This window comes from Platalea leucorodia (assembly GCF_965183815.1).
Source record: "Platalea leucorodia genome assembly, chromosome: 4".
Classification (NCBI taxonomy): Eukaryota; Metazoa; Chordata; class Aves; order Pelecaniformes; family Threskiornithidae; genus Platalea; species Platalea leucorodia.
The window spans coordinates 74,414,574-74,439,223 of record NC_138826.1 but is presented as its reverse complement, the minus strand read 5'-3'; the positions used below and the strand labels follow the sequence as shown (position 1 = coordinate 74,439,223).

The 24,650-nt window shown below is 42.0% G+C and overlaps 1 protein-coding gene across 11 annotated transcripts in view; it reads left to right on the top strand.

The window, feature by feature from the left end:
- The first annotated feature begins 4,741 nt into the window (after positions 1–4,741).
- Positions 4,742–24,650, top strand: part of CNOT4 (CCR4-NOT transcription complex subunit 4) — an 87,358-nt gene continuing 67,449 nt past the window's right edge. For 7 of the 11 annotated variants that reach the window (XM_082311321.1, XM_082311314.1, XM_082311322.1 and 4 more), the window contains exon 1: positions 8,043–8,129. The gene's annotated coding sequence lies outside the window, so the exon portion shown is untranslated. Of the gene's footprint in view, positions 4,800–7,769; positions 7,789–7,824; positions 7,901–8,042; positions 8,134–24,650 lie in introns of those variants that run through there. The other 4 variants (XM_082311320.1, XM_082311318.1, XM_082311319.1 and 1 more) reach the window with 4 other exon arrangements.

Here is a 24,650-nt window from a genome sequence, read left to right as displayed (position 1 = left end):
GAGATAGATTATTAGAAGTAAAACAAACTAGGTCTACCCAGGACTTTAATTCTACGTCTGGCCTGTTAGCAGAAAATTCTCCTGTTCATGCAGTAATGTGCCAATGATTTTAAAATGTTGCAGGAGAAAACACAGTAAAATTTTAAAATGCATATGAAAGAATAAAAAAATACATTAAAATAGAAATATATCTACCATTCTTTAGGTGTCTTGGTTAACCTGTACAATATGGTCGGGACACCAGCCTGGTCTCTGCTCCCCCTGGATGTGATCCCTGCCCTCAGTGGCTCTCAGCCTGGCCCCGTCATGCTGCAGGGTGCTGGAGGGAAGATGAAGGGGAAAGAGAGCAAAGCAGCGCAAGGCACACAGCACAACCTTCGCTCTGTCAGCGTGTCAAGCACAGGCTGTTAAGAAGAGGAAATGTTCTCTATCAGAATATAAGGGCCCAATTTCTCTGTACAACAAGCGCATCTATGTCATACAGAGTCTCAGTTACGGTGCTGCCTATATGCAAGACTGATCTTATTATTCTGGGATCTCTCATTTGTCATCATTACAGTCAGGTTCCTGCAGCTCCTTAAGGAACATACTCATTTCTGATTAACACATGCTTCAACTTCCCTATATAATCTATTATTTTGCCTATCTAACCTATCTAATTTCAGGCTTGTCTCTCTATTGGCATTATTTATATAGCATAAAATTAGCTGCAGTAGCTCACATTCCTTTGGCAAAAGGAAGTAGATCTGCCTGGAAAACTGAAAGGTTGCAGCTGGAGCTTGGCTGGTGCAATATATTTACAAGCATCAAAGTTCACCTCAGCCCTTTAACGCAACGTCATACTTTCTTGACAGGTGAGCTTCCGTCACACCTGGCCTATGCAGAACACGAGCTCTGACGCCAATAAAGTCAGTGGAAATTCTTGTAACTAACAGTTCCTGTTTATGCGGAGGCCATGGAATCAATACGCAGGATCAAGTATTGCATTTTCTCAAGTCGTGCACTTTTTATTTCATCTCAGCAAATCCCATACGGCTGAGGCGTTTTTATAAGAATGTGAGCAATTTTGAGCTCTGTGGAAAATGCTGAGTGCTGTCGGATGCAGGCAGAGAAGGGCAGAAGAGAAAAAATACATTCCTTTGAACACACTAATATAGAAGGCAATTAAGGAATACAACAATAATGAGCAATCATTCTCGTAATATATGTTGCGCTTTAAAGAGCAGGTGACAACTCCCTGAAAACAATAACAAGTAAGATAATGAAGTCCTGTCTACACAGGGATGTTACTTCAAATATTTTAGATGAGTTGGCTTGAGTGCATTCACAAAGATTGTTTTAAAGTGTCTGGGCTTTCTTTTTGCATGAATGAAACCCAGGCTCACCAGCCCACGGCCTTCAGCTATGAGCTGCATCAGGCTCATGAGAGGATTCTGTCCGTCTTTGAATGATTTTCCCTCATTGTATAATGTGATAAGTTTTATTTGCTGTCTGGCCCCTGAGTGCCCTCTTCTGTTGCAAGATCATCTGGATTAGGTATGTTATCACTCTCGCTGAATGCTGATGGCTTCCTTTGCAATTCCAGTGTGTGCGTCCCCCCAGATTCACACATTTTTTTAGAGCAGTGCCTCTTTTCCTCCCCTGATATTGTCTCATGGGTTGTGTGTAGCATATGCAGCCCCAACTCTATGACGCTGCCTCAAATATTAGGGTTTGAGAGTGTTGGCCAAACTGAACACAAGAGAGAGATTCCTGAGAAATGGACCAGTGCCACCATAAAGCAAAATAATGCTGGCTGGTCTAAAAGAGCACAAGGGATGTGAACAGGACCTCCAGGACTTCTAGCAGTCCAGAATAGGACGAGCTGTGAAAGATTTATCCATGGGAAGTCACCATTGAACCCCAGTATTGTAATGTACTCAGGTGCTTTACCACAGCTGTCAAATGATGTCACTTCAAATAGGGAGCTGTAGAGCTAATATTTTTTTTCAAACCACTAAACTGAAATGCAAAGACTGAGGTTACAAAAATGCTGTTTGAAATCCAGATAGACAGTCAGCTTGAAAATGCTGCAGAGGGAAACACTCCTATCATGTCCTGTATTGTACTGTAGCTCTGCATCTCTAAACCAGATAGTATCTGGATGCCATCACCGGTGGTGGAAGTGAGGTGTATGAACCATGAGCTTCTTTCCATCCATTTGGCACCACCTTCCCTAGTGTGGTCATTGTGGTGCTCCACAAACAAGAATTCAAGCTTCTGTCCCCACCTCGCACTGCTTGACTATGCATCTGGGCTCGCTGCTACTCTTCCTGCCACTCACATAACGTGGCAGCACCGCATGAGTTAAAGGGAATATGGATTGCAGGGCAGGCATATTTATTGCAACAGTGGATGCAGAAAAAAAGCAATAGCAAATATACTTTGGCTCATAGTTTGTTCAGCACTCTTTAGCTCCTTTCACATTTTATAAGACAAATTACCAAAATTAAACATTTCAAAATGCTGAGATTATAAGACACTTATAATCAAATTTTTAGCAATATAAAATTCTTGGATTCAGGCCAATTGCTCTAAAGTCTGTTCCCTTCTAGTGCACATGATGCTGACCTATGTGTGTTATAGGAGATCTTAAGGCAAAGACTGCACTCCATTTTACTATGCGCAGAGCAAAGCAATGCAGCCTTCTTGGTTGCTTATCTGCATGGTGTCTCTCTCTCACTTCTGCAATTGAATATATTTCAGTACCCTTCTGTGCAATGCTGCATATCTTTCTGATTTATCCATTGCCTTTTTCGGTAAGACTTTTTCTCATCTCTTGGAAACACACTTCAAGGTAACATTGCTACAGAGGTGCACATAGAACTGCAAACTTGAATCCTGTTACTATTCATTTCTCATTAGCCCAGCATCTTCTTCCCTCCTTCCCATTCCAACACCAGCACAGGATTTCTATGGAAAGGAGATGTAGAGTGGGAGGCGACTTATTTTATTACACGCTACTGGGTTCCCTGGGAACATCCATTTCCTAGGGAAGCCCAGACTGGAGAAACAGATGGGAATGACATTCCAAAATTGAGGAAAAAAAAAAAAAAGAAATCTATTATAATTGGTGCTGAGTTCATTGTAGAAATGACAAATATTTGCAATTTGTCTCTGGCAACCGAGGCACCGTTATGATGAGGAACATGAGCCTTATAAGCTGCATGATGCATAAAAAACGTTTCAAAAAAGAAAAGGAGGATAGGAAGGAGAAGTCCAAGGATTCTGTGAATGGATTGCAGCACAGGAGCCAGAAGGCAAAAAAAGAGCTGGAAGGATGCTTGTGACAACTTGTGTTAACTTTCACATGAGTGTCTAGATTCAGAGGAGTTTGGGACAAGGAAAACAATATACAGGAAGATTTGCTGTAAATTGTGCAGAAGGAAGCAGACCTCTGAAGAATATTAGGACATGAGGAATATTAGGACTCATACCACTACCTCAAGTGCACCAGGAGGTTAACAAGAGTAGTGGTAGCTTCCTGGAGGTCCCCACTGCACCCTTTCCAGAAAACAGGAGTGATTTCTGCTTTCATTTGCAGATAGGTGCACTTAGTAGATAAGGTGTGCTGTGCCAGAGTTATGCTGAGTAAGTAAAGATTATCATGAAAAAATTGGCTGAGGCATCCCACTAAGGTTCTCATTTTCCCCTAATAACGCAAAAACATTAACAAAGATGCATCTCTTTCATATCTTTGGCTATAATACATTCATTTTTCACCACTGTGTTCTCTCATTCAAGAAAGAGCAGGACAAATCCCTCATCCTGTTTCCCTGAGCAGCATGGACACCTTGTCCTTCTGTCATGGATTTCGAACAAGACATGGTGAACATCTGCCACTTGCAGCAAATATTGATCCAAGTGTTTGTAAGACTCCTCCACCTGCCCTTCAATTTCCCAACAAAGCCCTTCATTATTATTCCACAGTTACTCAGAACAGTCATACAGTTCCTTTCTCCAACACATTTGCCCAGTAAAAGGCATCATTAGCCAGAGAAGCGGAAAGATGTCTGGATCTCCCAGAGTGACAAAAGGAATGGACACATCATTAATGTCCTTTGCAGTCCGACGAGCAATTCTTATTTTTGTTGCAGTAAATAAGGCTAAAAAAACCTGTCATCAACTATTGTATATCATTCTGCATTAATATCTGCGAACTTTCCATAGTAATCAATAAAGCTTTGCAGAAGCTTGAAAAAAATATTTTTTTCTATTTATGAAGCCTGACTTTCAGTCTGAAATATAGGCACACATGTTCAGCCACTGCTTTCAGCACAACTCAGGATCATGAACTTTCCAAATCTTGAACTACACACATATGATACATATTTCCAGCACACACTAGTAGACCAGCATCAATCCAGCGAGCAGCAAGCCAACTGGATTGCTGGCAAGCACTGAGACACTAATGGTTACACATGTCCATATGCAGAGGTGCTGCTGTATTGGTTTTTTGTTGCTGAATATTCAGACTGCAGTCCATACAGATGCTTTGCAAACTTCACCATCCTGAAGTTCCAACATAATTATTCTTCATCCCAACCAGGCATGGGAATTACTCAGTCTCCACCTCCTCCTTTTCCCCCAGTATTGGTACACCACCATCACATCTCTTTCTAATCCCTTCTCAGGACACTCTACTGTCGATCTCTGCCACGTTTCTTCCATACAGCTTGGCAGCCATTTGAAATGGTGGTGGCTTAACACTGGAGGAGTCCTGAAAACAGCTTGGTGTCACCCCAAACTGCAGAATCCCGGTAGGTTCCTATATTTGTTCCGCGAGACAGTGACTGTGGAGCATTGCCTGGGAGAACACGTTCCCAGCACGTGGTGTGAATCAATGCACAACAGTGCATATGCAACGAATCACAGGGAAATGGGGGCCAAGCCACAATAAATAAATCACATGGATACACATTTTTACTCTAGCTAGTACACATTGGTTATTTCCAAGAAGATGTATTATGAAAGCTTTTCCTTGTAGATATGGAAACAATATCTTAAGAACAGTCCTGCTCAGTTATCAGACCTATTCAAAACAAATGAAAAACAAGCCTTTCCAAATGCAAATAAGGTGTCAAAATGTGGCTATGTAGGACTAATCTAATGAAAACAATTACAATAACTTAAAAGCAAGAAAATAGTTAATTTAAGGACATCTTAAATCTTACAATGGCCACATGATGGCCTAGTGAATTATTCTTACCAGATAAAAGCAGAGGTGGAAGCAGGGCTATGGGTAACCTTCAGTAACATCAGCCAAAGTAATCTTCAGCCATGTAGATTTTTTTCTATGTTATTATTGAATGCTGCTGAAATTTGTGTTCATGCAGGGCCCCGCAAAGGGATATGAACAGACTCTTACTAAGGGAAAGACTCCTCAATACTGGGTTAAAAGAAATCACAGAATTCACTTAATAAACAGCCTCAACTCTGACCAAGAATTGCAGCTTTTAGATATATTATTTTTAATCTTTCTGTCCGAGTCAGAGTACTTGCTTTTATTCAACAGGAAACGTTGCCAGGTATTAGGTACATCAACAATTACATTACTTATATAAGTTACTTACATAATGGGTACTTCTGGAACCTGATGCTTTATATATAGGTTGATATGAAAATGTGAAAACTATAAACTTTTTGAGAAATGTATTATTTTAGATATATATATTCACCTGTATTTGATTAATATGTAGCTATATATATGAAGTATATGTTACAGGTGAATATACACGCAGAGAAACATGGAATTTCTTACATATATAGGTATTTATATTCCATTGTATGTTTTGTTTCCACAAGAACATTGCATTTGTGTTCACATGTCAATACTGCTACTGAAAACAGCATTTTTTTTTATGCAGCCCTGGGTCTTGCCTACAGACGGAAGTGGTAAAGTTAATTCATAGAGCTTTCCTGTTGTGGATATACGTATATCAATATAAAATTTAATATGCACAAGGTAACGTTAACTTGTTTCAGGAAGGAGAATAAGCTATGCCAACACAAGGCACTTTACTGTTAGTGGAACAGGCATATTGTACGAGGCTATACTAGTATAACACTTCAATCTAAGACACAAAAGTAAAGAAGAAAAACATCATGCCGCTAAACGAAATAGTTATGCCAGTACATTCTGTGATGAACACCTCTCTCTCCTACCAATTGCTGAAATAAGTAGAATTCTCAGGTGGGCATTGTCATGGCAAAGGTAGTAATAGCTGGTGCACTGGAGAGAGCTGGTAAACACCCAGGATGAGGCTGCCTGTTTGGAGAGGTAAGGATGCCGGTGCAGGAGAGCCACTGGAGAGCTATTACGGGGTGAGTAAAAGCGTGCTTTTTGTCTGTTAGCTGAGGTGATGAGGTGCTTTGCGTGGCACAGGGATTACAGGAAAAAGGAGGGGGGAGTTACGGGTTCAGTGTCAACAGGCCCGTGTCCCAGGGTGTCTGTGGTAGAAAGAGAAGACAGAAGCAATGTGGTTTGTGTGAGTCTCTGACAATACAAAGATCAAAAAAAGAGAGCCTTTTTGGCAGGGGAGAGATCCTCTCCTTGAGAATTTGCAGGAAGTTGCTTCTATCAAAATTACTTACGGCCCCTACGCATGAAAACAGAATTGCCCTGGATTTTGTAAGAGAAGAGAGAAAAACAAGAGAACACCTTTTTCTTTGCTTTTGGCCTCTGTTTCAAATGGGAAACGGACCTGGAAAACCTGTCCAGCGAAGGGGCAGCACCATGTGAGTGCCTGCTGCCATGGGGCAGCCGTGCCTGGGCACAGAGAGGCACCGCGCAGGCGAGGGAGGCTTTGGCCACCCGAAGTTGGGCCTGGCGGGACAGCAGCACAGCGGCCCGGGAACCGGGGGGACGTGGAAGGGGTCTCCAAATTTTGCAACTTCAGAAACAGGTGTCCTCTTTAGCGAAGCAATCCTGTCACGCCAGGTCCTCGTGGTTGGAGGTCGTGAGGGTGGGGAAAAAAAAAGGAAAAAAAAGGGAAAAAAGCGAAGGGAAGGGTAAGAGGGGAGGTGGCACGGGGGTCCCCTCCGGCGGAGGGGGCTGGCAAGCTGGGGCGGTGGCGGGAGGCGGGGGCCGGGGCGGCGCAGGGGCGCAGCCCGCTCCCCCGGCCTGTGAGGGAAAGGGCGCGCTGTGAGGAGCGGCTGCCCGCCGTGAATGCCGTGGGAGCCGCATCCCGGCCCGGCCTGAACGCCGTGACGGCCGCGCTGGCCGACAGCCGGTTCCTGGGAAGGAATCCCCTCCCCGGACATCGCAGCCAACAACCGGCGAAGTCCGAGGGGGAGGCAGACGGGGTCGCTTCGACCTGGCGCGGGAAAAAAAACCCAAAGCAACATCAGTGGGGGGGGGGGGGAATCAACCCCGTACTTTAAACCTGCGCAGGTTTCACGGCCAGCAACAGGTGGCTGAAACTGCAGCGGGTTTACGGCCGGGGACTCCCCGGAGCGGGGCGCCGGGCGGTGGGGTGGCCCTGCCTGGGGAGAGGGCTTGGGGTCCCCGGCCTTATCCGGGCGGCAGCGGTGGCGGAAGGGGAGCGGCCCCCCCCGGGCTGGCGACTTCACAGCCACCGCCTCCTCCCGCGCTGCCCGGGCCGGCGCCGCCGCCTACAAGTCCCATCATGCCCAGCGCCGTCGCGGCCGTTGCCGTCGCGCTCCGTCCCCCCCCCGCGCCGTTGCTCCCCGCCCACTGTCGGCGGCGCAAGCGCAGGGGAGGCGGCGTCCAGAGCAAGTCTCCCTAATGTAAGATGGTGGCCGGGCTGGCAGCGGAGCGCCCCGAGCTCGGAGATTACCCGTCTCTCGCGTAAAGGTCGTCGGAGCAGCCGCCCAAGCGCCCGGCCGGCCGCCGCCGCAGGTCCCGCCCCAGGAGCGTCGCTGCGGTTTTGTCCCCCCCGCTTCTCCTCTCTTTCCTCGCCGCCTCTCTCCTTCCCTCCCCACCCTTCTCCTCCTTCTCCCCTCGCCTCCTTCCCCGCACGCTCACCCACCCACCCGCCCGCCCCCGCCGGCCCGGCCGCCGCCGCCGCGCCGGGCAGCGTGAGGGAGAGCCGCGCACACGCACCGCGGGCCGGGCAGGGAGGAGGAAGGTGGGTGAGTGCGAGCTGAAGGCCGGGCCGGGGAAGGAAGGAGGGAGGGAGGGAAGGAGAGGCGAGGAGGGGGGGGGGGGGGGGGGGAGAGCCGGGCCGCTCTGACTACGAGAGCGCCGAGGCTTCGCTGGGACGGTGCAGGCCTCAGCCCACCCCCCGGTGCCAGCCCCGGCGGCGGGGGGGACGCGCCGGGCCGCTGCCGTGCGCGGAGGGCACCGGGGCCGTGTGGGGAGGGCGAGGGGTCGAGCGGGCGGCTCCTCCCCGGGGGGCGCCGGGGAAGGGGGCTCCCTCCGTGCCGCTGCCCGGGGGAGGCTTTATTTATCTCTTCCTTGCCGCCGCGGCGCGGGGGAGACGCTGGGCCGGGCCGGGCCGGGCCGCCGGCCGGGGGCGCGGGGGGCCGGTTCCGCCGGAGCCGCTCGCCTCTGCCGGGGGAGGCCGGCGCGGCCGAGCGCGGGGATCGCGGCGTGATTCACTTAGGATTTGCGTGGAAATTTCCTCTCTCCCCTTCTTCCTCCTCCCCGGAGCCAGGCTCCATTTGTTCTTGTGATCTGCACTTTTTTTTTCCTGAGAGAGAGAGGCAAACAGATGGTAAATGGCAGCCTCTTATTTTTGGTGTTATTTTGGACGGTCCGTGTAACCTCCTGAGATTTATCTGTCAGTAAAATAACCGGTACGTAACTTTCCGTCTCCTACTTGCAAAATACTAGAAGCTCTTTCCATTTTGTGCGCTAGCAGAAGCAAATGACAAGGCTGCGTACGGGCTCTCATCCTACTTCCAGCGATGGTCGCACAGCTCTACCTGCCAGTCTGGAAGCGAGCTGCCGGTGCCTTCGTCTGTACAGTAAAAGGGGAGGGAAAATACGCTAGATAATTATCTTAAAATGCTTTGTTACCGTACCTGAAAGGATTTAATTGTCCATGGCTTATATATTTGTGTTAGTATGGTAATATCAAGTACGTAGTTCATAGGAGAAGCAATTCTCTCTAGAGCATATGTTAATGTAAGCAAAACCCATCAGCTAGTTAAAGCTGTGGAAGCTGCAGATGTTAGCCTCCTTCTGCCCAAAAGTTTTAGAAGTTAATGTTGGCCAATTGCATGTTTACTGAGCCTGTACAGATTTCTAACTCACTGTGTTTTAACTGTCTGTATTTTGTTTTAGTTTTAAAATGTCTCAACTTGAACATCCCTATACTTTGACTTCATATTCTTGTAAACGTGATGACTGGCACTTAAAGAAGAGAAACTCATATCAAAAGATGAATATGTAGAAGAATGAAACTCCTCCTAGCCCTTTCCTCTCCCTGCTTCAAAAAAAAAAAAAAAAAAAAAAAAGAGAGAGAAAAAGAAAACACAGAGTTATGAAGAGCAGAGAATAAAGTAGCTGTTTGGCTTGAGAGGGTGAATTAGTTTCAGATGGCCTACAGATACTCAAATACACTTCTAGTTTCTTAGTATCTAATAATGTAGTGAACTAGCGCATGGTTTAGGATTCAGATGTGTTGTACCTTAGGCTTTTGGGATTCTGTGATAGAGTTTCCATTTCATAAACAAGACGAACACATGCAAGCGTTTAGAAATGCTTGGCAGTTGAACTTGGCTCAATTGCAAACAAAGTTCCTTCTAGGGGAAAGGATTGTTTTGGAAAGGGGGAATACAATGATAAAATGATCTCTGCTTTTAACTTGAGTGTTTCTTCAGGTGCCTCTATTAGCTTTTAAAATGATGAGTCTCTTAGAGAGAAAAGGTGGTGAGTGCCTGTCAGGAATAGTGCTCTATTAATTTCTTGGTACCTTTTCTTCAGAAAGTTTAAGAACAGCTATACAGTGCCCACTAAATAGAAGGCTTGGGTTAAAGAAGCCGATGAGAGAATATACACAAGTATGTGGCTTTCTTGTTTAATTAAATATGTTCATTATAAACAGATACATGTTGTTCTTCATGGATGTTGTTCAGGAAAGTTAGGATGTTCTTTGTGAGTGAAATGTTTTGAAATTACTCTGACCAAGGTCTTAAGTATGGGCCCTGAAGGCTTAACTCTGGCAACTGTTTCTCAGAATTTTGCCTACCTCTTCGAAATAAATGAGGTTATTTCACATAGACGATGTTTTGTAAGCACAGGTAACTGCTAAGTGGCTGATCATAGATTGCATCTTAGGCCTTGGACAACTAAATTTGTTGTTCTGGTAAGATGAGGCTGATCTATAGGCCTTACCACATGTTGGAAGGAAATTACTTGCTCAGCAAGACTGCTAGGCTCAAGGGTTCTTAAACTTTCACGTGGTGAATGGTGTCTTAGGTTGTACAAACCACCCACTTGCAGTTGTGTAGTATTGCTGAGATAACTTGAGTAAGTGCATATGTGAAAGACTGCATAACTTACCTTGCTTTAATGTTCTGAATGTTTCAGCTCTTTAAAGATGTTGATGCTTTCTTTGCTTTCCAGTGTGTATCTTTCTACCTGCTTTGTCCTGTTTTTATTGGATGGAAACAGCGTGAGGAGTTGGAACTCTATGAATGAATAGAATCTCCATCTCTCTGAGCCCCCCTCTTCTGGTTCTTGGAGAATAGTCCAGGAATTTATTCCTTTCAGGAGACTGGTTAACATTTTAACAACTGTAAACGCTTACCAGACTTGGAAAATGAAGTGTAGCAGCAAATGGTGTGGCATGGCTTGAGATGCTGCTCAGGCCTTCTGGTTCTTCCTGTAAGCAAATTGAGAGGGCAATATAAGTATCTAGCAGGAAACATGAATATAACCTCCATAAGTAAAAGCATGTATGCATTTTTGCATTAAACTATTTGGATTAGTTAGGTGCATGTTTTCATCAAACTGGGTTTTGTTATGTCGTACCAGAAACTTTGATATACTTGGTTTTGTCAGGTGGCATTTTTCTTGTGCGAGCTGGAAAAGGGAATCCTTATCACTTTCTTACTTCAAAATTGTATCAAAGATTCTACTAATGTAGTGAACATTCAGAATACATGCTGTTTATTTCTGCCTAGCTGTTATTAGACTGGCTACACCAGCTTAAAGGGAAGAATTAGTGTTTAAACTAATGATTTCCACATAGTACTAAGATCAAGTAGGTTTTGTGGTGGTTTTTTTTTTTTTCCTTCCCCTTGGCTGTTCTGGGAACATGACAACTCCAAGGTATTTCTTGTAAGAGTCTATTGTTTAAATGGAGCTTACGAGTGTTTTCTAAACACATGTACAAAATAATGCATTCATAAACTATGTTATGCACATGCTTTAACAATTTGGGGAAGCCTGCATCCAAAACCATCAGGAGAGTGCAGGCCGAGAGAATGACATTTCTTCTTGTCCCTTTCTGTGTACCCTGAAAGCTATGTACTGTGTTTTTATTCTGGAGCAGAAGATGTTAGGTTTAATTTCATAATGATTAATCAATCATTTGTGTATTTTTATTAGGTACTTCATCAGTTGCTGGTTTTCAAGCTGAGGAAAGGTGGGTTGGGGTCAGCATATTTTTTGTCTTTTAGTCACAGAGTTAAAAATAAAGGTGGATGTAGAGATCAAGCAAACATGCTACTGAACTTGGTGGAAAGGGAGCGTAGCTCTTGGCTGATGCTTGTGCCCTGAGCAGTGCTGTCTGCTTTTGATCAGGTTCTGTTTTTTTGCGAGGGAAGAAGGGAAAACTTCAGCTGTCTGTGAGTGGCTTTCTAACATACTGTGATCCTAGCATCACTTTCTTCTGTCTTGCTGCTATCTTGAGAAGAATAGATGCCTAATATGAAGTGGGTTCCAACTGTCTGCAATATCTGATATAAAGTAACTGTACTTCTACATGTCTTGGTTGTGAGACGGAGGGTCCCCTGTTGTAGCGCAGATCCTTGGACTGTCCCCTTCTGGGCTTTGTGTGTTTTACCTGTCACAGCTTAGCAGTCCTTGATTGCTGGAAGGTAACATTGCACTATCTTCTATTTGACTGGAAGTATTAATTATTAGCACTAGAAATTTGGGATGGTGTTCTTGTTTTGTTTGGTTTTTTTTCTTTTTCAAAAGAGATGAAGTGGATAGAGAAAGAAACTGTAAAAATGACAGCGCACTTCCCTTTCTTGACTTCGAACTTCTTCTAATGAATTATTCAAATTGTGAAGAGAATCACAGGAGCTTTGTAGGAATGACCGAAAACTGTGATGGGAATAAGCGAGAGTGCACTATGGTTTTCAAGTAGTGCTTCATCCCTGGTTTTACTTTGGCACATTTTTAGGCCTTGTTTGTGGTGGACTGCAACCTAATCTTCTGTTGTGGACTACTGAGCTCTAATCTCTTCCTGGCTTAACAGAAGGGCCATTTATTTTTCCCAGTGTGGGTGTTCTTAAATGGTTTCTTCCATGTAAGATTTGATACAGGAAAGTAGTAACTAAAAGGGTAGCAATCTCGCTCATTGTAGGACAAAATACACCGCATAAGACTCACTACCAGTTTCCCAGCTTAATGCAGTGGAAAAGTGAGAAGCTGGGCAATTTGTTTCAGGAACGCTGAATTCAACAGATGAGATTTATTTGAAAGCAGGCTACATGTTGTGTTTTGGTTTAAAGTTTCCATCACCAGTGTAGATTTAATGTGAATCCTGTTTGAATGGTGTATATTAATTTCAAATTGCAAGATCCATGGGCTAAGACACCTAGAGTGTGAAATACTGTACTTGCAGGTGGAATAATTTTATTACTTCTAAATCCATCTCCTATTACATGTTACAATAACTTGCCATCTTAAAAAAAATCTAACAGAAATTGAGTGCAGGAATGGGAGAAAGTAATTCAGTTATATTTATATGTTCTTTGGAACTGCCTACCTGAGGGAGTTTAAGTGATAGAAGTTTTGATGAAGGTAATGTCCCAGATAGGTAAGCATGTGGTGGCTGTTATTCAGAGTTTCTGTTTTGCAATACAGCCTAGAAATTTAGAAAAATGGGATGGGGAAAGAAGTACGTAGCAGTAATCACTAGATGTGTGGAGAAAGTGTTCAGCTACCTTTTTTCTTTCTCTACCTTCTCTCCAAATATAATGAATGAAGATAGGTATATGTAGCCAGAGCTGTGCCTGTCAGTTAAAGACCTAAAGCTTCTCTGTGATCTGTAGAAGTTACCTTGGGCTCTTGGATGTTGCAAAAATAGAAACTATTCCCTCACTTTGAATAGCTACTGCTTCATTACATGTGACTTCTTCCTTTTTTTATTGAATGAAATCTAGAATTAGTCTTCAGTATCTCATTCATAAAAAGTGTCCTCTGAGAGTTCCTAAACTAGCATAAAGTGATATGCCAAAACTTGCTAGGTCAAAATTAGTGTTTATAGGTCAACTTGCCCAATAGTTAATTTGAATGCATTTCCCCCAATCAGTGTGAACTGTAGAGGCCCCTAAACTGCTGGAGTTATGTTAAAAGCACTGGTCTGAGTGAGAGAGGCCCAGTAGCATTAATCCAATTTGTCTAGTGACTTAATCTTACTGCCATTTATCATATAACTGCTGTTTCTCTGAAGGAGCCTGCTTGCATGTGCTTCTGTTGGTTGGTTAGCAAGTTGAATCCCTTTTCCTAAGAAGGTAAGCTTTCCTTTTACGAAACTTCATCCTAGATTAAGCATCAAGGAAGTTATAGCTGAGGAACCACATTTGAGAAATTATAGCTTCTTGCTATCTTTGAAAGCTTCTTTGCTAAGCCTTTCATTTAGTAAAACATATATTTAACATATTAATGTTGTGGTTTCACAGCTAGTGGCAAACTGGTTCTAGAACATCAGGTGGTAAGTCTGAAACTAGAGGATGATCGCTGGTTTTCTTTTACATAACTGTTAGTGTACGTTGAAAATATGGAAGAACAGCTGGGGAGTTTAAGGAAATATCAGCTCTTATACTCATCAAGCTGTCTTCTACACATGGGTAGTGTCATCTTCTGGCTGGATTACAGTTTCATTTTTGTCTTGAATAGTAGTTACAATTGTAAGCATGCTTCAAGGTAGGTCCATTCTCATGTTTTCACCAGTGTAGTGGCTTCCTGCTCTAATTGAGCCCTTTTAGAGCCATTAATTTCTTTTGCTCATGGTCTCATTCCAATTTAACCTTGAGGCTCGTGATTCCCTGGGGGTGGGGCAGTGTCATACCTTGTATGAGAACCATTGCTCTGGTTACTACTATATAAATACATAGCACAGTGAAACTTGGTAAGAACCAGCTGCGTTGTGTGACCATATGACTCTGACAGGGTTAAGAAAACACCATACCTCAGGCAGAGACTGCTTAGAAGTGGTTCTGTAGACAACAGTATCTTTTTCTGGGAAACCAGCTAACTGCTTTCAAGTTCAGTGACCAAAAAGAGAACATCATACAGCCATCTTCATACGGAAGCCTGCAGTGGCATGGCTTTTACTTTTTGAGCTTAGGTATATGGAGTATAATTAAAGTGAAGAATCAGAAAACAGGCACTTAAAAGTAAAATGCTTATTCTGTCTCTACTGATAATTAATACAAGTTACCGTGAGTTGTCTTAAATTCTTTGCACATATATATATTAGGCTATTGAGTAGAGGTGAAGCAAAATTTGTTTTCAAACAACTGTAATTTGGTAGGATGAGGTGAGAGAGGCAGGCTCCTTTTGGCACTTGCAGTGCTGTAGTCATCCATGCTTAATAAATGAGCCACTTACTGACTGAGAGGAGCAACCAGCTGCTGTTTCTGCTGTATTCGGTGTGTGCCAACTCTGGAAGCATGGTGAAGGTAACTTCCAGAGAGGTGCAGTGCAGCATCTTTTGACAGTACCATTTTTTTCTAAGACTTATAATGGACTCAGGAAAGACCCTAGCATATGGAAGTACAAGAAAGGAGGTGGACTTGGGGTCACTCTGTTTTTTTTTGGTTTTTTTTTTATAGATATAAAGCCAGATATTAGGAAGCATCCCCTCAAACAGAGCTGACATCAGCATAAATGTTTCTGAAGCCTCCTTAATATTGTCTTCATTTTGTATTTTTTTTTCTTCTGTTTTTAAAGAAACTTAAATCTAATAGCCAGTTCTTCATTCTCTTAAGGCAGTTATTTGAATTTCATACGGGCTCTGGTTAGTTTGCGTGTCACATGGGCTTGGGCTTTTCCAAAGGAACTGCATTCAGCTGCTCTTCGTCAGTGAAAACTCAGAACTATCTCTGTTAGTATTAAAAAGTCCCAGCATTTAAAAGATGTGCTGGGCAAGTGCATTTGTAGTCAACTTGAACTTCTGTGCTTTTTATAGCATATATTTGTCATAGTCTGACAGATTATTTGTTTGGGATTTAATTCAGCGCTTTGTGTATAGCTTAACTGTCCTTAACTTCACCTACCTGAGTTAATGCAGCTCCATATAGTTGAGGTAGCAAGGAAGGAAGAAGGAATTTATCTAAAACCAGTACTACACATCCTACTTAAGTTTGTGGAGGCCGATGCTCTGCTTTTGAGTATTTTACTAGATTGTTTCTTTTTAGAACACTGAATTAGTTTTCTCTTTCTGCCCAGCCTTTTTAGAAAATGATCTGGAAAACTATTTCCCCAAGTTACTTCTTAATGCTCTCCCTTTCCTTTTTTCTTTTTTTTTTTTTTTTTTCTTTTAAGACAATTGCTTTGTATGTGACTGTCTCTAGAATTTGTTTACTGCTGCATATAGGTTATCTTCAAGCAGTTACACGTTCTGTTCCCCATTGAGATAAAGGTACTTCCCTGAATTCAGGTCCTGATCTTTCTCAACTTTGTTGTTTAGTAACAAATACGTATTTCCCTGAAAAGCAGAAGCAGAAGATTGTAGCTTGTGTACCTGTGGAAACTGGGATTTATGATGTGAGTGAATATTGCACAAAACAATTACCTTTCTGGATTTCTAGTAGGTATGTGGAGTGAGATAAAGTTTCTTCCATCCTCTGAAGTTTTCCTGTGCTTCTAGGTTAAATATTTGAACTCTGGTTTGTTTTTTGGAAGAAAACTCAATTTTTTGCAAATACAAAGCGTATGTCTACAGTAATGCTGCAACTTATTTTGACCAGTTTTAGACTTGAATATGTGTAAGTGGTTATACCTTCTTGTTGTTAATTTGTGAATCCTTAAAACTTTCTAGTTTTTATCCCATTGGGGGACGTAAGCTTCATTTAAAGGCAGTGATGCAAGATTCTTATTTGGAGTCTTTAAACTCCTGTGTTTTGGTATAATAAATATCAACTTTTGGATAATTTAAGGTCATCCCTAATTTCTGCCCCAAAGGAATGGCATTTAGTTCCTTGTAATGTAACTTTTACCCTTGGGACAGTCTTGTAGTTTCTACCTTTATCTTAATTTGCTTAGATTTTTAGAATTTCTTATCCTTATTTCTGTCTGATAAAAGTTGTTGCCTAAAGTACTTAGGCTTGTAGATCTGAGCTTTGCTTTGTAATTGATTTTTGTTACGATGGCATTCTTGTTGGCTAAAGAACACTGAATTCTGAATACTGAGGACATGGTATAGTGGTGGACTTGGTAGTGATAGGTTAACGGTTGGACTCGATGATCTTAAAGGTCTTTTCCAACCTTAACGATTCTATGATTCTATGAATTAAGTGTAATCTTCCACCTTCCGAAATATATATTCTGTAGAAAACTACAATGTATGCTGAAGTAATAGAAAGGTTGGGAATGGAGTGGCTACTTCTGAAGTGAATTTCACCCTGCAATTCCTAATATTTCTCCTTCTTGTCCCAGCAGTGTCTTCAGGGTGTGTAAGATTCTGAAGCACAACCCAGAAAAAAGTGAGCATGGGGGAGAGATTTAGGGGTTTTTTGTTGTTCTGTTTTCCAATTCTACGTGTTTAGAGTGGTGGGTTTTTTAGGTGGGTTTTTTGTTGTTTTTTTGTTCTTTTTCCCCACAAAGTAAAATTCTAAGTATTCTCTTTAGAAGCCAACAATAATCCCAAAGTGTGATTGAGTGTGACTGTGACATGGTAGACATTTGTACTGTTTTCTGTTGGCTCGGATGTCAGTGAATCTTTTTGAAGGAGCATCCTACTCTTGTCTGTCCCAAGCGGATGACGTCCTACTGACAATATTCTTATTTTCCGTACTTAAACTGAACTCTGAGTCAATGTTTTTCTTCAGCCAATATAACTGATAGATCATTAGGTTTATTTGATATTGCATATTAATTAGATATACTTTGTTTTATCCAACTGTTTTCTAAATTGCTAAAAGAGTTACTTTATTGTCTTCTGTTACAGAATTCCAGATTTTAGAGAAGCTTCACCCTTTGCCATTTTCAGCATAAAGCAAGTAGTAAGCCAGAGGCCTAATTTCCACCTACTTCCTGATAGTGCCACAAATTTGGACATAGGTTGTGTGCTATATTTGCAATCAACTTTACCTTCCAGATATACATCAAGAAAGCTGAAATGCTTCACTCTTATTTTCTCCATCAGGCTATTCAGTTGCTAGCCACAGGGGCTAATGTTTTAGTTGCTTGTGCACTCTTGAAAAATTCTAAGTGTAAGTACCTCCGTGTAGATGTTATGTCCCTTTAAAGAAGAAATGGGCTTGTACATATTAAACTTCTATCGCAACTTTATGGTTCCACTGTACTACGTGGATTTACACACTAAGACTATTATATTGTGCAATGACAGTCTTTATGCCAGGGAATTGTTTTAATAAAACCTAAATTTTTGCACCTAATATTACAAATGTAGGCTTGGTTCTGTGGTTCAAGCACATTCTGTAATTTCATTAGAGTCAATAGATCTGTTCCTTTGGGTAAAGTTTACTTTTTAAATGTTTGTAGGATCAAGGCCTTAATTTCTAGCGTGTTGTTTTTCTGCCTTGAGCACTGCCTGAATTCAGTTAAGTTCTAATGCATTGTTGTGTTGCCTTAGATATAAAATGGGAAGTACAGGCAAGTTCATAGAATCAGAATGGTTTGGATTGGAAGGGACCTTAAAGATCATCTAGTCCAACGCCCCCTGCCATGGGCAGGGATACCTTCCACTAGATCAGGTTGCTCAAAGCCTTATCTGACCTGGCCTTGAACACTTCCAGGGATGGGGCATCCACAGCTTCTCTGGGCAACCTGTTCCAGTGCCTCACCACCCTCGTAGTAAAGAATGTCTTCCTAATAACTAATCTAAATCTACCCTCTTTCAGTTTTAAACAGTTACCCCTTGTCCCATCACTACACTCCCTGATAAAGAGGCCCTCCCCACCTTTCCCGTAGGCCCCTTTTAAGTACTGGAATTCTGCTATAAGGTCTTCCTGGAGCCTTCTCTTCTCTAGGCTAAACAACCCCAACTCTCTCAGCCTGTTTTCATAGGGGAGGTGCTCCAGCCCCCTGATCATCTTCATGGCCCTCCTCTGGACCTGCTTGAGCAGTTCCATGTCTGTCTTATGCTGGGAGCCCCAGTTAGTTACTCAACTAATATTCTATCTCCAAATTAAGTGTTCATTCTTCTGTGGCTTAAATTGACTTGGCTGCTCCTCTGTGGTGAGAGGCAAGCATTGTAACTTTTTGCAAAAGTCAAGTTTGCTTTCTTTCGCTCTCTTGTGGCTATAAAGGTAAGAGTGTGAATGGCTGAGAGTGAATCTGGGGGCAGTGACTGTGCTGTTTCCCAAGTTTTAGAAAGATTTTTTTTTTTAAGCAGGCGCAAAGATTCAATTTATTTGTAGGGATTTTTTTTTTTAAAGAAGCTGGATGAAGAGTACAGACCTTTGATATATTTGCTCCTTTTCAGCGAGGAATGAAAGAAAGGATGTGGGTTTTCCGGAGAGAGATGGAGGTCTGTAGCGAAGATTCCTTTTCTTCTGTTAGGGAAGCATCACTGCTTCTTCAAGTATCTGTAGCACACCCCCAACCCCCTGCCACCTTTCTTTTGAGAAAAAAGGGCTGGCATGTGTCTCAAGTACTGCTAGGAGGTCTGAAGTAAATCTTTGGATACATCTCTTCTCCTTCACTCCTTCCCCTCCTGTCTCTGGGATTCACTGACTGACTAGTCATGACATGGATTTTCCAGTAGTTAAGAATTCCTCATGTTACTTGCTTCACCAAATAGTGTGTATGTCTGAAGAGCTGATACTGTCCTGAAATATCTTGCCTTTAGCCTGATAAGTAACTTTGTAGGACTGGATGGAGGATTGGGAAAACTGATAAAGGAACTCTTGCGTGTAACTAGTTGCCATTAGGGCACTATACCTTACCAGAAATTTACTTCAGATGCTGGAGTGCTTGTGGCTTATTTATTGTCTTTCACTTTTTTTATAACAACCTAGTGGTTTACACAGCAGCCCTAGTGATGTACTCTTATTCTCCTTCCTGATATATTTCTGATCTACATACTTTGAGGTTCCTCCCACCCCCCTTCAGTTCTGGGCATCTTTACTTCCTATGTATCCAAGTGTGTGTGTATATATAAGCCTGTAGAACTTCTGCTCCACTCAGCAGAACTGTCATTCAACTGTGTGGTTTTTTTAGAAGTTCTTCCATAACTCTAATTCTAGTTTAGAAACAGAGCTACAGGCTGAACAGGAGATGCTCTCTCTTTAGTATGTCCTAGAGAGGGATTATAGTGAGCCTAGAAAGGCAGCATACAAGTCATTTCAGCTTGTACTAGAACAGTTTTTAGTATGAGGTCTTGGCTCCTGCAGTTCTATCTGGGGAAGTGCAGGGATGAAGACCAAAAGCCACTCTGAATCAAAACTTTACATTGTAATGGAAGACTTTAAGTCTAGCAGATGCATATGAGAAGTAAGAGTTTGCTAAAATTCTATCGGTTATTAGGGAAATGGGTCTTCAGCCTGCAGAAGAGAAGGTATTGGGAAGCAGGGGGAACTAATAGTAATCTTCTGGTACCTATGGGCAGGCTATTGAGAATACTGAGCCAGGCTCTTTATAGCAGTGTGTGGAAGGCAGGAATGACACAGCAGACATGCATTAAAATAACTGCATTTAAGAAGAACATGTTTCACCATGGAGTGGGACAATCATTGGGACAGGTGAAAGAGATTCTGCAGCGTCCATCCTTGGATGTTTTGATGTGCAACTGGATAAAGCCCTGAGTAATCTAGACTGATCTTGCTGACCTTGCTTTGAGCAGGAGGTTGAGTAGAGAACCCTAGAGATCCTTTCCAACTGGAATTATTCTATGATTCTGTAGCAAAAAATGTAAAAATCCTCCATGTTAGAGCTTGAAACTAAGTACCAGTAATGGGCCTGTATTAAAAGCCTTAATGTAGATAGTGTGGCTTCAGTGGAAATGCAAGAAGGTTTTTAAACGTAAAGGTACTCTTTGATGTAAACACTGAAGCTTACACATGTAATACTGTAGACTGCTGAATCTCTTGCACTGTCAAAGGATGTTTGTTTGTTTTCTTAAAGTTTGAGCTGGTTGCTTAAAAATTCAGTGATGAAATTCTCAGAAGTGAAAGAACTTTTCCATACACTGTCCATGGTACTGCAGGTGCAGGCGTTGCCCTTCCACAGCGGTAGTCAGTCTGAGAATGTGTTGGAATAAAAGTGGTTTAGTATTGGAACTGGGGTAGGTTGTATGTGTGATGGGTTTTTTTTGTGGGTGTGTTTCCTTCCTCTCTTTCCTGTAAGGTTTTTCTTTTCATTTGTCCTTCGGGCTAGATACTTCTGTTCAAAACCTCAAGAACAGTAACAGCGCTGTGTGTGGCTACATGTTCGTTCCTCTAGCTGCATCTCTGCGAAAAGCAGGAGAAACAGACTTTGCTTCTGTTGGCTGTAGTAGATAATTCAGAATAATTTCTGCAACTTGTAACTGCAAGTATGTTAAAATTTGTCTTATGGCAGAACTTAATCTCGATTTTCTGCTTAAACTAAGACCTTTAGGTAGCTTCCTAGTGATCAGCAGGATTATGAATAGAGTCCTAAATGAAAGATAAAATTAGGTGTTGAACATTGTTATGGTGGTTCATAGCTTCTGCAGTGTCCCCTGGGAGAATGCAGACAATGAAGGAAGTCTGGTCCTACCACCCAAAACTTATTTTCTTCATCTTTGCACTGTACCTATGGATAGTGTCCTTTACACTGGTTATTGTAGATTTTGCAGGTATTCTTTTTCAAGCTTGGAAATTTTGGTTGGGTAATTAGAAAAGTGTTTTTAAACTAACCGTTTGTTGTGTTGGTATTGCTGTTAGATGAAAGCTGAAGGATGCATAATTTTTCAGTACCTTAGTACTTGTATTTCCTTTAAAAAGAAAACGCTGGACAAAATTCTCACTCTTTTGACTCTTACATACTAAGACTTGTGATGGTTTAATGGCACTTGCAAACTAAAACTAGGGACTGATGAACTAATATCGGTGTTTGTAAACTATCCAATACCTTTATAGAATGCTGTAAAGAAAGAGTGTGTTTGAGAGAGCTTTTTGTGTGTCCAGTAATATTGTTCAGCTCTTTGTCAGTCAAACAAGTTTAGCAGGAGTAATATAAATAATCATAAAGGTGTACCTTATTCTGGCCTGGAGGAATGCAAAGGTAGTTCATTCTTCAGATTGACCTTTTTTTGGCTTCTCCCCACAACTGGTAACTTAGTGTGGTATGGGCAAACTGGGGTACTGTGGGTACTGGAGACCTGGACTCTAGCTGACAGCTATAATAAGTAGTCCACATGTCATGGTCACCACTAACCCTGAACTAGATCTAGGTGCCAGCTAAAAGGTCAGAGTTCTAAAATATTCAGTGACTACTGGAGAAGTAGTGCTCTGCAAACAACATAATTTTGGCATTCTGTTCTAAGAGCAGCAGATGGACAGGCTCTTCACCTAAATGTATAATTTTTCTCTCCCCCCCCCCTTGGAAATGTTGAACATAACATACCTTTTCTGTTGTTGTGGGCTGTTGCAGTTTGCCTTCTATATAATTTATCAGTGAATTACATTTGGTACTTTGACTGTTGCTAGATATATTGAAAATAAAGTTAAAATAATATTGCCTTTCTCCATCTAAAAATGCAAGTGTAACGTTTATCTTGAGTAAGATTTTTGAAGGGTAGAGGGGGAAAGCTACTTATACCATATAAGCAATTCTGCATCATAGTCCTTTTATAGATAATTAGTACAAGAGAACCATTCTGAAAGACAAAATGCCTTTTAAAGGTTGAAAAAAGTTGATAAGCAAACCCCATGGGTTTTGTGGAGAGCAGTAAACTCCTAAGCTTTTTTCAGTTTAAGCTTGTGTCATTCAATATATTTTTTTTTTCTGCGCAAAGTGCGTTGTGATAACAAATTCTAGCAGTACATGAATGTAGTTTTTCCTAAAATACTTGGCGTTATTTACATACCCCTATATAATGGATTTTGCCACCTGTACCCCAATTTTGTGTTGAACTGTCAGAAAAGACTAAATGCAAGATTTATAAAGATGTTTAAATAGGAAACAGATGTAGTTGAGATGTTCAGCAACCATAATGCAGCACACATGACACCGTGCGATGACTGTGTAATAGGTACTTCAGGGATTTTTTTGATCATTTTTAAACTGATGCAAGATGCTTATTTTACTGCTCAGATATAGTATGCTGAAGGCTCTGTTTTTCTCCTTCTACCTTGTCTGAAAAGACTTTGGTATAGTGGGTAACTTCTGATGTATTTTGTTCTAAGAGTACCTGGAAGACCTCTTCTACCCCTCCCACCCCCCAAGTACAGCTGTTGGTTTCCTCTGCTATGCCATAGTTGATCTTAATCAATTTACTTCCAGAATGACCACACTTCTCCTCTTGCTGTTCACTGAGAATAGCAAGGTAAATGACTATTAATTTTAACTCTTATGCACACCCTAAGAACAATTTTTTAATTAATTTAACAAACTTCTCTTGAATTCTGATGAAAATTTGGGATATCAGAACTTGGGATCAAGTGCTGAATATATTAAAGAGCCTATTTATAACTTAGTCAATAATTACTGAATTTTGGAAGTGTCAGATTTTGTCATCCTGTCTCTCTGTGCATGGTGGGGGATGGAGAGGTAGTGTCTTGTTGGATGCAGAGATAGTATCTTGTGTTAGACCAGTTATGTGTTGGTCTAATAAAAGATACAGTCTCAGCCTACAAACCCCGTGGCTGCTTTGGAGTAGGATGAATGCAGGAGTGTATGTCAAGCACAAGGATGTGGCTTCTCCATCTTTGGCAGCCTCAGGACTCTGCAGAGGTGTGTGGTGCTAGAAGGAAGACAAGTTTTCTTTCCCTCCATGCTTGCTCTCATCTTCTCTTGTGGCCGTCCTTGATCTGTGTCCTGCCGTTTAAGAAAAGCTGCTGTGAGCATGTGCTTTGTCTTTGGCATTGATGCCTCTGTTCAGGTATAACAAAGTGACTTGTGACTTCGTGTCAAAAACCTTAATTCTGTGTAGTGATATCTTATGCTATTTTATATGCTGTCTGTTATTATTAAGCTAGAGAGAATATTCTGTGTGCTCTAGCATTCTTAGTCTTATGCGTAGCTGTGTGTCTTAAGGAATTAAACTGTGTGGCTGTAAATGTCCCTTTAAAAGTGTTTAGAACAGTGTTCAGGCTTTCATTGAAACTATTTTCATAGTTTCATAATGGAGTTTTCATTGAAAGATTATTTCTGGGAAGTAGTACTTTACCTTGAGACTCCTCGCAGGGGAGAAATAACGTGAATTCTGCATGTGGTCAGTTTGGAGCTCTTGCCTTGCAGAGAAGGCAGCTGCTGTAATCTGTAACCCTGTGGAATGGGGTAGTGGGAAGCACGTCCCTGCTGCTGACATCACCAGGCTTTCTTCCTTCAGGGAGAGGATGTTACTTTTCTGTTACTCTCTGACTTTGGATTTCTTCTCTGCACTACCTACTCCACCCAACGAGCATTTCCTTCCAGAGGGTCTGGGAATTGAGTTGCTGACATTCCAGCAGCAGCAGGAATACTTCATCCTTTTCCAAAGGTTCTCTATTTGTATGAGAGCTGTGAATTTATCGGACTGACGTTCTAGAGTAAATTTGGGAACGATGATATAGTTGAGACATGCATACATAACCAACTTTTAATAAACAGAATGGAAAAAAAAAATGGGGGGGGGAGAAAACCCACAAAAGCAAATGTGCCATTTATTCACCGTGACTCTTCATTGTAGCTAACTATTGCCATGTTAATGCTTTTTATGGGTAATCTGAACTACCCACGTCTTTCTATGTGCATTATGTTATCAACTAAAACTCTTGATAACATCTGATTTACCTATCTGTATGCACAATACCGATCACAAGCCTTTTCTGTTACAGTAGCTAAGGAGAAAACACTAACCTGCTTTTCAAAGACCAATGTCATTTCTTAAAAAGCAGATAAAATCTGTCTCTTATTTTATTGAGTCAGAGGAGCAAAGATACTTACTGTATGTGGTGTTGTGGTCCGTACAGATTATTTTACACCCTCTTCATTATTGCATGGATTTGGCCCTTATGCAGATAGGTATTAAAAAACTTGGAATGTGTAGCCTGTTCCCTGTGAGGTGGCTACAGCACTTGTCAGGGAGCAGGTAACCTGGTGTTGTGGTTTA